The sequence below is a fragment of the Crocodylus siamensis genome, chromosome 1 (assembly GCF_052110815.1).
Source record: "Crocodylus siamensis isolate JL-2025a chromosome 1, ASM5211081v1, whole genome shotgun sequence".
NCBI lineage: Eukaryota > Metazoa > Chordata > Crocodylia > Crocodylidae > Crocodylus > Crocodylus siamensis.
This window is the reverse complement of record NC_143395.1, coordinates 293,322,019-293,335,836: the sequence shown is the minus strand read 5'-3', so window position 1 is coordinate 293,335,836 and position 13,818 is coordinate 293,322,019. Positions and strand designations below refer to the sequence as shown.

The 13,818-nt window shown below is 43.2% G+C and overlaps 1 protein-coding gene across 1 annotated transcript in view; it reads right to left on the bottom strand.

Moving 5' to 3' along the window:
* The window catches only part of OCA2 (OCA2 melanosomal transmembrane protein), a 416,292-nt gene that overhangs the window by 1,274 nt on the left and 401,200 nt on the right, over window positions 1–13,818 (bottom strand). The gene's annotated exons all lie outside the window — the stretch shown is intronic.

Genomic DNA, 13,818 nt, shown 5'->3' with positions numbered 1-13,818 from the left:
ATGTTTCACAAGTAAAGCAGAATTAGGATAGGTCCTTTTGTACCCATGTCCTCCTAACTGAAATTCATGCTGCACTTCAGAATGTTTTTCTAAATCTGATTTATGGTTGGCATCCCTTAACGTTTTACACTTCCATTCAGATGGTAAACCTCACCCTACTACTATTTAGCCTCAGCACCTCTCATCATGTGAAAATAAATTAAATATTAGCTGAAAAGTACTTCAGTCCTATTGGATACACCAGCTTTTGTGGGTACATGAGGAAAACCCCCTGGCCAGTACAAGTATTACAAGATTTATTTTCAGATCAAAATATTCTTTCAGCATAGGTAAACCCCAGAATGAGACTTTCAAAATAAACCTCATCTTTTAAAATTTCCATAGATAGAAAATCCCACATGGTAGAACCTGAAACGTGGAGAGAATACTATCAATTCTGATGTGCCATACTTCACTGGATTTCCATGTCCTCCGCATTTGCAAAAAAGTACAATATTTTTTCAAATTGAGGAGAGATTTCTATATTGTATTATATTGTCCTCCACATTTGGAAAAAAGAAAAGGTACAGTATTTTTTAAAAGTGAGGAAGAATCTATATTGTATTAGATGACTGGACAGCATTGGCACTGTGTTTAATACTGAAAACAGAAGGGAAATTGATATGAGAAACAAAGTGCTACAACTGACTCTTTTACTCATATGTTCCTTTTTCATGTTTATCCAACCTTTTTACTATGCATCATCAAAGTACAATACCGTCCTTTGAAGTGCCAATATTTATTCATGCCCTTCAATGGCAACTGGAAAAGCATATACCTAACACCTGTGTGTGCATCAGTCATGGCTTTTACATCACTTAAGCAACATTCATAAGGTTCAAGATGCTTGTACCATTCATTCAACCTTGTTAACAGAGTGAACAAAGGAATGTATGACTAGGCAACCTGATGAAAGGTAGGGATAACTAATAGGGCTGTGCAAAGCTTCAACTTAATATTCAATTCAACAAATATTTGACATATTCAACCTTGAAAAGTGAAAGACGAGATGAATAGCAGCTGGTCAAATAGCTGTCACATTGAATACCAGAAGTCGAATATTAACAGCATGAGTCGAATATTAACAGCGCGGGTCGACTATTCGTGAGGGGGGAAAAAAAGGAAAGTAAGGGGAGGGAGAAGGAGGGGGAGAGGGGGAAGGAGTGTTTTGATGACTGACATGTGTGGCTGGCCAGTGACCTGTCAGCATTCTCTGAGGTCCCTTCCAATCCCAGTGCTCTGGGGAAGGGCCAGAGAAAATGCATAAAAGGCAGCAGTTTTTCAGCTCCCTGCTTTCTGCCTTGGGGTCAGTTTCTGAGCTGCTGGTGTTCTCCAGCACCTCTGCGTCAGACCACGATGGCTGGAAGCCCTGATCTTCAACAGATTCCCTGCTTGCAGTGCTAGCAACAGGGATTTCTGAGAACTTGGTGCTTTTATTTTATAACTACTTTCCAGTTTACATAAGAAGGAACACATTATGAAGCGGGGTGGAAAGGCAGGTGGCCACACTGGCCAGCCTGCACGAAGGGGAGCAAGGGGGGTTGCAAGTGGGAGAGCTGCAGTTTCTCCCCCCACCAAACTCAGACACAGCCTCTTTCCTCCCACTACAAGGGATGAGGCTGCTACAAGCAGTAAAGAGAGGGGAGCAGCAGTGCCACCAGAGCCACTGCCTGTGCCTGAGACTCTCTCATGTCCAGACACAGCAGCCACAACCTCTCCCACCATAACTGCAACCAGCACAGGAGCGCGCTCCACCCCGTGTCACTGCCGATGCTGAGCCTTCCCGCACCAGAAGAGCTGGCGCTGGATCTGGATCTCGGTGCCCTGGCAAGGGAAGTTCTGGGGAAGGAGGGGGAATCAGTTGAGTTTGTGCTCAACCCCCCTCAACCTTTCCTTTCAAGCCACAAGGTCTTTCCCAGGCGGCACTTCAGAAGGTGGCTCTGTACAGGTGAAGGCAAGTGGCTCAGCTGAGTCCGCTCTTTCTCCTGCTGTGCCTCTGACTGCTGAAGAGGGAGAGAGTTCAGCAGCATCCACAGATGCACCCACACGCCAGAGGGAAAAGCCTAGTACTAGCATGGTCTGGGATCATTATGAGCTGGCAGATGATTCCGCGTTTGCTATCCGCGTGCACTGCCGAGCCAAAATCAGCTGGGGCAAGGGAGCAAAGCGCATGACCACCTCGGGGATGCTGAATCATCTCCACAGGTACCACCCCTTTGCCACAGGAACGGACCCCGCTCGCTCCACAGCCCCCGTCCCCCCACAGCAGAAGCAGGGCACCCTGGAACACTTGGGGCAAAAGGGACCAGTTGCAAATGCGAGCAAGGTCACCCAGACCATTGGGGAGATGCTTGCTCTGGATGGCCAGCCATTCACCTTTGTTGAGCAGCCAGAGTTCAGGTGGCTCCTGGCATTTCTGGCTCCATCCTACCAGGTGCCCGCATGCACCACCTTCAGCAGGACGGTGGTGCCCTCCCTATATGAAGCATTCAGGGAGCACTTGAGGGAGGAGCTGCACAAGGCAGGTCGACAGGTGACCGTACACTTCAGCTCGGACATCTGGAGCAGCCGGGGTGGAGATTATCCATTCCTCTCCCTCAAAGGGCACTGGTGCAACCCGTCAGGCCATCAGTGGGCTCTCCTTCACGCCAAGGTGATGGATGAGTCCCACACAGCAGCAGAGATAAGGGGGGCCATGAACCCCATGGTGCAGGGCTGACTGGGCATTGGGCAGGTTGAGCTCACCAGCAGCTTCATGGTCACTGACAATGGGGTCAATATGGTCAAGGCAGTCCATGATGCCAACTTTGCTGGTATTCACTGTGTGGCACACAATTTACATCTGATTGTGAGGGATGCCTTGGAGGGAGACAGGGCTGCTGGTGATGGTGCCAGCAACACCAACAGGCTCATTACCAGATGCAGGAAGGTGGCAGGCTACTTCCACCGGAGCATCAAGGAGGGCAAGATGCTGCGGGAGAAACAAGCAGAGCTAAATGTCCCGCAGCACAAAATCATGCAGGATGTGGAGAGTTGGCGGGGCTCCACATACCTGATGCTCGAGAAGCCGGTGGAGCAACAGAAGGCCATCCATGAGCTGGCCTTGCCTGGGGAGATTGGGATCAGCTGCCCCTGACCAAAGCTGAGTGGGATGCCATCTCCCAGATCTTGCTGGTCCTCAAGCCCTTCCTTGAGGCCATGGAGACCCTCAGTGCTGCTGATGCCTTCCTCATCCAGGTGGCCCCCATAGTGAAGGACCTCTGCAGCCAAATGGAGAGCTTCCTGGGGGCCGATGTTCCTGGCTGGGGCAGGCCGCTTTTACCAGATGTGCAGGCACTGGTGAGGCAGCTGAAGGAGAGCCTTAGGAAAAGGCTTAAGCCCTTGGGGTCCAACACAGTGCATATGCTGGCCGCCATCTGTGACCCAAGGGTGAAGGGCAACATATGTGGCAGCGGGACACTGAGTCACTGGAGGAAGGTACTTATTAAGAAAGTGACAGAGGCAGAACGGCGGGGGCGGGGGGAAGTGGGACAGGGGGATCCACTGCCTGAACCCACTGCCTGAACTGCCATCCACAAGCCAGTCTTCCCCTCCACCACAAGCACTGCCAATATGGGCTAAGGCCATGGCAAACATTAGGGGGTCCAGACCCACCAGACCCCAGGATCAGGCAGACAGCCCTCACACCATGGTGTCTGCTTATCCTGCTGAGCCTGTGAAGCCCCTGGACTGTGACCCCTTGGCCTACTGGGCAACCCGCAGCCTGATGTGGCCGGATCTGGCCACAGTTGCCTGGGAATACCTGCCCTGTCCACCGACCAGTGTGCCAAGCGAGAGGGTGTTCAGCACGGCTGTGGATGTCGTGACACCCCACCGCACCTGCTTGGATCCTGGTTTGGGTGAGCAGCTGGTGTTCCTCAAGGTAAGCCTCCCGCTGCCGGGGTTCCCCAAGCTCCAGGTGCAGACGGAGCGACTGCCACCCTCCTCACTCCATCTGGATCAGGAGTTTTGTTTGTTAGCAGCCTAAGGTGCAGTTTCTCCCAAACCCCTGCACCTATCACTGTGAAAGTTGGCAGGCTTTGTGGGCTCCTCAGAGGCTAGTAAACCTGCAGTTTTGAGCTCCCTGTGGCTTTCCACAAAGAAGTCAGAGGAGGTTTTCTCTCAAGAATTTGAGGTACTGTTTCTCCAAACCCCCTGAACCTATCTTGTTGAAAGTTGGCAGGCTTTGTGGACTCCTCAGGAGCTACCACTCCTGCAAGTTTGAGCTTCCTGTGGCTTTGCACATAGACGTTACAGGCAGTTTGCTCTCAAGAATTTGGGGTGCAGTTCCAGTACCAGCAACCATGCACATAATGAGAAAATAGGTTGCATGCCTGGCAAGTGACATGTTATCTAAAGTGATATGTAGCACAGTGGGGAAATAGGATATAAATAAAAGTTCTAACTATTCCAGGCTAAAATTTGAACATATGCAACACCTTGCTTTGGAAGTTCAGTAATGAGAAGCCTACTTTCAAAAATATCTCTCTTGCAACTACAAAAGCTGTGTCAAAAATTGGATTCAGATGCTGATAATGAAATAACCAATTCAAGACTATTTTCATATGAAAGAAGTCACATCTATTAATTAAATTCCTTAATTTGTTTTACTAAGTAACACTGGAACATTTCTTTTCAAAACAAATATATAATTATAACAATATTCATGGCTGTTAATCAAAATGATATTGTCATAGTGCTCTTTGTTTATACATTAACATTTTGTGAGTGAAGGAATAGTAAACTGCTATTATGGACGAAGAACATTAGTTGAGTACTTTTCTAAACAAGAGAGTACTGGATTTCTATTTATTTAAATAAGGAGGAAACACCTTCATATATCCAAGGAGCAAACTCCATTTCTTTCTCCCTACTAGGATTGTATGAATTCTTAAGAGGAATTTTTGGCAAAATTTTTACTTTTTATGTATTTAAAGTTCATGCTAACATTTCAGTTTTATCAAATTTATTCTTTATCCAAAATTGATTGGGGAAAGATTGTTCATTTTCAAAGAGCTCATAGTGAAGTTACTGAAGGCACATTATTACGTGATGAAACCTGGTGCATCATTAGTGAAGCAAATGTGAGTTTGAGTTATAGTTTCCAGGGAGCACATCTACACATGAAATTAATGCGCCTGAATAAACTCCGGTACAGTTTGTCCCGGGGTTTATTGCTCCTGGGAGCAGTATTTAGACATGTGCCTGGGACCACAGTACATTGACCCATCTGGAAGGGGGCCCAGAGAGTCAGCCTGCTAACCCAAAACTGCTCTGCCCTGGCTCAACATGCTGTGGAGGGGCTGGCTGCAGCACAAAGATGCTATGGAGTGGAGTTAGCTGGCAGGTAGCCCCTGCACTGTAACACCTCCATGCCCCAGTCAGCCCTGGTTACCATCTACATGTGTGTTGTGGCATACTAAATAACTCCACCATAGAATAGTACTTGTGTTGGGCAGTACTATCGAACAGAGGAGTTAATCAACTTTGTTCAGCCTAATAACGCCACACATGTAGATGGTGATACTTTACTGCAGGGCTAATTAGTCAGTTCTGCAGTAAAGCGCATGTATAGATACCCCCAGCATCTTATACCTCCCATCCTTTAGTCTACATCACATTCTCTGACCAAACTACATCCCTCTTTCTCTGTATCTCTTTCTCACTGGGTGAATTTACACAAGATGTTTACTACAGAGCTGCCTAATTAGCTCCACAGTAAAGTCCCCATATCTATACATGTGGACCTCTTAGGCTGCAGTAGACTAATTAACTCCACCATAGGATAATACTTGTAAGTACAAGTGCTATCCTATGGTGAAGTTATTTGCTGTGCAGCAGTGCACATGTAGATACTCACTAGGGCATGAGGGCTGGCTGGGGCATGAGGGTATCAGTTTGCCATGCACTGAAGCACCCTCATGCCCCAGCCAGCCCCTCCACAGCATATTGAGCTGGTGGTGGAGCAGCCTCAGCCCGGCTGACAGACCCCCGCAGACTCTCTGCCAGTGGGGGCTGCTCTGACCTGGCTCAACGTGCTGTGGTCCTGAGCACACGTTCAAATAGTGCACCCAGGAAGAATAAACTCTGGTATGATATGCACTGGAGTTTACCACTTTGAATTATTTGCACATGTAGACACACCCACTATGGCCAAATCATATGATTCCCATTACGTGTTATAGGTCACCAAGAGAAATAAACTTTGAACCAAATCAAAATGAAACTTTTTGATTAGTTTAACAAGATAAAACATTTCAGTTGAGGAATTTCAAAATATTTCCTATTGATTTAACACATGAGAAGGAAATGTTTCAAATCCCTGACTTTTTTTAAAAGTGCTTTATTCCATGAAAAGTTCTGATATTTCCCTTACATCCTGATTAAAGATGAAAATAAACGTTGAAGCATCAGAAAGTCCATAAATACTACTTTTATTAGCTCTCTGAATTATGTTTCATGTTATTTCAGTCTGAAGCTTTTGGGAGGAAAAAGTGATCAAAATAGATTTATTTATAAATGCATAGTGCTCCTTCTTTTCAGCACCCCTAAGAATTCCTCTCATGGCTTCTCTTTTCTTATTATCCTTTAGTGAATCTCCTGCACTGTTATTTCCCCTTCCTCTTCTGTCTTTCACTCTATGCTTCCTTTTCGGTTTCTTGTCTCATATGACTCAAACGTTCCATCATTCCAAATTTGTAAGGTACTGATCAAGATAGTGAAAGAACAAAATGATATTGGTCCCAATATCAGTTTAAAGAAAAGGTCTAAAAAGAATGCTCCAGTTTATTCTATTGACTATGACACCTTTAAATTTGGACACCTGTTGCATCTAATATGGCATGTGGCTAAAATTGCAAGTGCTCATTAACACAACACTAAAATTAGTGTGAATTGCACATAGCCTGAAATTACATAAAAAGTACAGTGTGGTTGCGTACTAGTTACCACACATAGTAGTTACTGTGTAATTAAAACCACTGAACAAAACCTATAATCCCATTTTCTTCTTATTGACAAAATTACAATAATTTCTCCTGTTTTTTTCTTGTTTATCTTGAGTCTATGCCAGGATTCTCCATGTAGTCATGGCCAGTAAAGACTCTCAGATCAAGAAAATGAAGCCCAAAGTAACAAAAATTAATGGTAATAGATTTTGTCTCCTCTATTCTGGAATGTCTTCCTGAACTTACTGCACTGTACTCTTTGAACTTCTCCATAACAAAACAGACTAGAACATTCTGCTGCTTTTCCAAAATTGTGCATATCTAAAGGAAAAAAACACACAATTGTTCTCCAATTTAATTTAGACAGTGGCTAATTTACCAGTTCCAACTTGCACATTCAAATGAATACTCACAGAAATATTTTTGCAGCAGTTGCTTAAGTCTCTGTGGTATATTTCAAACAAAATATAGGCATGTTAGAGCAACAAATTACTTTACAATAACTATGCAAAAGGTAGTTAAGCACGGGGTGCCAGGAATCTGATGGTGGACACCTATACAAAATACTGTGAAGAAATACTAAACACTATAAATCCCAGTTGAAATATGGAGAAAAGTATTGCAATTGTGACTTCAAAAGACGCCAACAAATTGATGGTGGATTGGCACCAGCAGCTGGTAACCAATGACCTTCTTGTTGGAATTAGATGTCTGACTCCTATTGGAAATTATTAAATCCAGCTGACACCTGGAAGGAAGTTAAAAATTAAAGCACAGAAACTGTAATTCAGAAACAGATATAGAATGAATGACAGCAATTTGACAGGAGGAAAGAACCTACAATTTATGAATTATTTCTTTTTTCACTCCTTTCATATCATCTGCATCTGTCTATTTGAAGTTACTGTATCTTTATAAAATAAAACAGTAAAGTATACAAGGGGTTCAAAATCAGAGGCTGAGGCTCTCCATATCTGAATAAGCATAATTAAAATGCAAAGGGATGTTACTCAGTTTGCAGTGTAAACTGTGACCAAAGCCCCGCCCCCCCAACTCCATACTAGAGAATGGGTGACTTTTGAGAGGCACATAGAAGCTTATGGGTGTTTTGTGGAGAATAACTTAAACTAGATGTGGACCCTTCATACGTCAAATTGTGCAGCTCAAGATTTATATATCTCACTCATTCATCTGATTATCCTGTGTGAACTAGTTCTTACTGGTTTCACACTGTAGAAAGACATGTAGCAAAAGACAAATTTGATATGCACTGCCTATGTGAGGCTAAACCACACTGAACAAAGCACTTAAACATCATTTAAATTTAAGCATGCGACTAATCCCATACATTGTTCAGCAAGGTACATAAGCATCCAGAGATCACCAAGCACTCTAGTGAATCAGGTCTCTAACAATCAAGTACCATTAAATGTCATTTGTACAGTGTAGGAAGCACCCAAGAGCAGGAGAAACCATTCTTGGATCAGATAAGGCAACATAACTTCGGGCTTGTTGACACTGTGGCGGCAGTAATGATACTGCTGAGATGTTCCCAGGCCACCCTTCCCTACACACATCTTCCAAAGCTGTAATATATGCCATTGCCAATCCTCTGTGGCCACTCCTGAGAGGACCCACTCTGTGGTCTCTGCTATGACTGAGTATAGCCACTGGGACAGCCCTAAGACTGGGTGGGTCAAGCTTGGGTTATCCTCACCAAAGCACACACTGCCACTACAATACAGGCATCCTGCTTTGTGCTTCCTAATTTGTTGCACTTGTTCCAGCCTGACACTTCTCCCTACTTTGTATGTTCTCCCCTGAAATACAGGAAGCAACTCCAACGGGCAGCATATTTCAAGGGCAAGTCAGACATAAAAAGTGTTCAGCTAACAGTTTCCTTGCAGTTGCTCCTCAGAAAAGAAGGAACAGTTGAAACAGTGGTGCTTACCATTCCTGTAAAACAAACCAGATAGCTATCCTGAACACAAGAGCCGGTACGGATTATAGTCACTTCACAGAACAGTCCATTGATGCCTCAATTTACCTTTCATTTGTTGACACTGTGACTTCATTTCATCTGCAAACTCCTCATCCAAGTTTTCAAATCCCTCAGCTTCGCCCCCTTCTGAAAGCCTAAGAGCACATGTAGACTTTCCCAGGACCTGATATACAATCATGTGATTTTGCATACATTCACCAGTGCCAGGAGCCACACCAGGAATGCTAAGTAAGTTGGGGTATGGGGAGGGGTGGCTAGGATCAGGTGGAATGGGCAAGTCTCTGGGGGAGGGGGGGTTATGTGTTCTTTAGTAGGGGAAGAGGAGTCAGAGGGCTAAAAATAGCCCAGTCAGGGTAGGAGAGTAAGAAAGGCACAGCCCCAAGGCTAGGGAGAGCATCTGGTCTTTCCCACCCCCAGAATTTACACTCCAAATATCCACACATGTTCAGTTTGATCAGCATGGGTTACCCCACAGGCAGATCTGCAATTCTGAAAATTCTAGGGGGGGGTGCAGATGTTGAGGTGCATCATCATATATAAAACAATTCATCTTTTCCCTCCAATTAAAAATAAATTAGAAGCTTTATTAATATGCTAAGGGCCTATGGGTGTATTATTCCATTTAAAAGTGAAGCAAAAACTAATATAACTGCATTCAAATGAGTTAAAAACAATTTCAGGGCTGTGAAGTAGGAGATTCATTACCAGGAGCTACTAATAGACAGCAGAATTGCAGAACAAAGGCTAGTTAGATTGGTGGAACATCAAGTCTGTTAAAAGGAAGAGAAGGTCATTAACACCCCTGGAATGAAGACTTTAGGAGGGATCAGGTAGATAATACTGGCCGTGTCTACACGAGACTCTCACTGTACAGTCATTACTGCAGTCTTTTAGTACTTGTTTATACCCCTGTTACAGTAGCACCAGCGAACAGCTTTTTTGTGACACTAACTGCATAGTAGCACGAGACTACTGAGCAATAGCATCACATCACAGTTTCTACTATGCAACACTACTGCTCGGTAGTCTCGGGCTACTGTGCAGCCAGCATCTCATGTGACACAGCCAATGAGTCATGAAATGCTTGGTCCCTCAGCATTGCCCACCTAGAAATGCTGCTGCCAGGTGCCTGGCAGTTTTTCATAATAGCTGCCTGTTTTAATATAATGCAGGGGTTTAAAGGTCATTATGAATATTCTTCCAATACCTAAAGCTCAAGAATTTCTTTCTTTCTTTCCTTCTTTCCTTAAAAAACCCTAAGTTGGAGATTTTTAAAATAAAGACACTTAGAAAGACTGGAAAATGAACTGCTCTAATTATCTGCCTATAGGCATAATGGCGCAGAAAGTTGAATATATAGTTCCCCACAGAAACGAGAGCTAATAACCACAGACTTGTCTTTGTAAAGGTTGCTTTCTCTAAATATATTTTTGGTCCCACTGGCTCCTCCAGAAAGTCTAATATGCCAAACTACACTTTGTGCTCTGTTGATGTTCACAAGATTATATTCCACAGGGAAACTAAAGAAAGATCAGCCTGCTTTATAGAAAGATGGAAGCAGTCTAAAAAAGGAAGTTGGGCCATTTTCAGTATGGGTGTAAAATTTGGTGAGCAATTACAAAAGTTAAAATCAGGGAATTTAGGGTGCTCTTGCAATGCAATATTCTGCCTATAAAGATCAATAGAGACACTCGTGTTAACAGTCCCTGGTTTAAGGGAGAAAAAACTTTCCCAAACCCTAGAGCTCATGTTTCCTCTTTTGCCTGGCACATCCCACACTTGTTGAACTGCAAACCTTCAGTGCAAGGCTTTGCTACTCATTTAGGGTACAAGCAGATGTTGCACTTAGATTGACCTCACTAGGGTTAGGTCAATCTAAGTGCTGAATTATACAGATATTCAGGGAGTTTAGATCAGGCTAAATATGGCTGGTCCAATTTAACTTAGTTCACCTGAGGAGGTGCACTAAGTAGATTGGGATAACTGGGGAGGGGGAGGGAATGCACTGGTACACCTGCACTCCTCCTTTGATACCTGCCCCATCCAAAATCTTTTTTTAAACAAATGGTATCAACCCCTTACCTACTGGAGTTCAGGTTATATTTATCACCTTCCAAATTCTAGTCTATTAGGTGAGGACAGATTAGGACACTATTTAAGAATATCTTTCCTTTTAAGCATTTGAATATTTTCTTCTAATATGAATTCAACTTGATTCACCTAGAGGAAAACAATTTAAAAAATAAAGGAAACAATGGACAACTATCTACCTACACCATTAGTACATTCATTGCTTATATTTTTGACCACATACATTGTATTTTCTGATGGCTTTAGCAATACAAAGATTCTTTGAGAATTTTTACTATGTGGCTTTGAAGCATAAGCAGATTTCCCTGAGTTTTAATTTTGCTAAAATATCCTTAGGGATATAGTTAGGATCCTTTAAACCCTAAATTGCTTTATATCTACTTTTTGTCCTGCATAGTCCACTTAAAAGAATACATTTTCTATCTTCTATGCCAACATATACTCCTAAGAAAATAAAGCATTACAGAAAAAAGTTAATATGCAAAAATCAGCTGCCAAAATTCAGCAGTTTCGCAATGAAAGCAGAAACCCCATTCTTTCCAGGAACCTGTGCATGCCTCAGTATTGTGGTTATCTTTAAAGCAGGTGCTCTTACAGCCCATAATGTTGACAGAAAAAAGTAAGTCAAGGATTATATTTCCTGGCTTTTAAAGCCAGACACTTAATGTTATTCTAATAGTTTGTAAGGGACTTTTGTTTTTTATACTTGTATTCTAAATAGTAATGGGTGGAAGAATTTCTACCAAGGAAGAGCTATTATATTGTCTCTTGAAAACAGCATACTATAACACCTCTTAACATAGAGTTGATCAAAAATATATTTTACCAAAACCAAACTAAAAGTTCCAATTTAACTTTGCACAGGTTTTGGCAAACTTTACCAGTAAAGTTAGTGTGCATGGATTCAATTCATATGAGTTTCAGGTCCATTAATTAAAAGCTAAAAATTCAAATCAAAATACTGGGGAGAAACTACACAAGCTTGAGAACTACAGACTTCCAACTGCTAGGATTCCCAGGTCTCATAGACTTTTACTTGGGTCTGTAATTTGAGAAACTGTGGAAGCATAGTACACCATCAGTTTATTAAGTCACACAGGAATAATTGACTATTTCTCTTTTTGGCTATAGATAGGGTGATCATAAGCCCCAGACTGGCCAGGACAGTCCTGGATTTCATAGGCTGTCTCAGTATCCCAGCTGGTGGATACAATTGAAGCAGATGTCCTGGATTGGCAGAAACCAACCTGCATGTTCCTAGCTCCTGACTGACCCTACTGAGCAAGCAACTCTGCTCACAGTGCAGTGGAGTCAGGACCAGGGACCAGCTGCTGCCACTGCTCCATGACCAGATGAGGATGAGGATTCTGGCTTGAATCCCTGCCCTGGGGGGAGCAGGGGTCTCTCCCACCCACCCGGCTGCTGGGGACCCATGTTGGAGGGGGCAGCTCTGGGTTCTGCTCTGGGACTGCACCCTGGCTGGCTACTGGCAGGAAGGGGAGGCACCATGTTACTGCTCAGCGTGGCTGGTTGAGCCTGGGGGGCACTGCACGCGGGCCACTCTGAGATGTGGGGGCAGGGTGTGTGTGTGTGTGAGAGAGCGAGAGAGAGAAAGAGAGTCATGCTGTCCCACCCAGCTCTGTTCCTGGGAGCTTCAGGCTATGTGTCTGTGTGTGCATGTGCTTGTGCTCCCTGTCATCCCCCATCCCAGATTTCCGTAAAATTATTATGGCCACCCTAACTACAGAGGAGAAGGATTGTGACACATAAATATATAGTGAAATCTCCTTGGCATGGAGATTTAAGATGATTTCTATAGTTTGGTTGCGAATTATAAAAATCACTCCAGCTTCCTGCTAGTATTAGTTCACACCATCTCATATTAGCTTTCTATATCACGCTCACACACACACATAACACTGTTACATGTGGCCCTAAAAAGGAAAGGTTATTTAAGCAAGCCAGTTCAGTATTTGGGACAGGCAATATTACCACCCTTTAATCAGACTATACAACACGCTTGGGTATGTGCTTCAGTATTTCTGTTGTTTCTGATTTCGTTACCAAAGCTTCTCGCAACTGTAATAATTAGAAAAATATAAATATGTAAAATAGCCTCAGTTCCTTCAGAAAGCTGTAGTTAGTTGCCTGTCAATATCCATTTGATAGTTCTTCAGATCTAAGGGTAGGCTACAAAGGTTACCCGAGGGGATGTATTGTATAACACAAGAGGAATATTTTATCAGCAGTACAAAACTAGTTTATGTGACATTATAACTTTCTGAAAAAACATGCATTTTTCATGAGAGCTGTGTTAAAACGTTTTGCTTCTTATCACAACTGATAACAGTGAATTCCATTTTCATGGTCTTAATATGTACATTACTACTAATTAGATCCATCAACACAGAGCTCTTGTGGTTTATGCTGTAGGCATGAATCTATAGGGATTGCTGAAATCATATTCTCTTCTATTTAGGGTCATTACTATCTGTTTGCAAGTATTTAATACATCACAAACTCACTTGTTCTCCAATCATTACAGTCTATTAATTAATGGATCAGGGCTTTTAATAATGATAAGTAAGACTTTATCAAAATTCATATTAATACTTCTGATTAAAACAGATGTGATTTTGCTCTGATACGAACTTTGCATCACACTGGAAGTATGCCTGTGTTTATTTGTGGTCACATCGA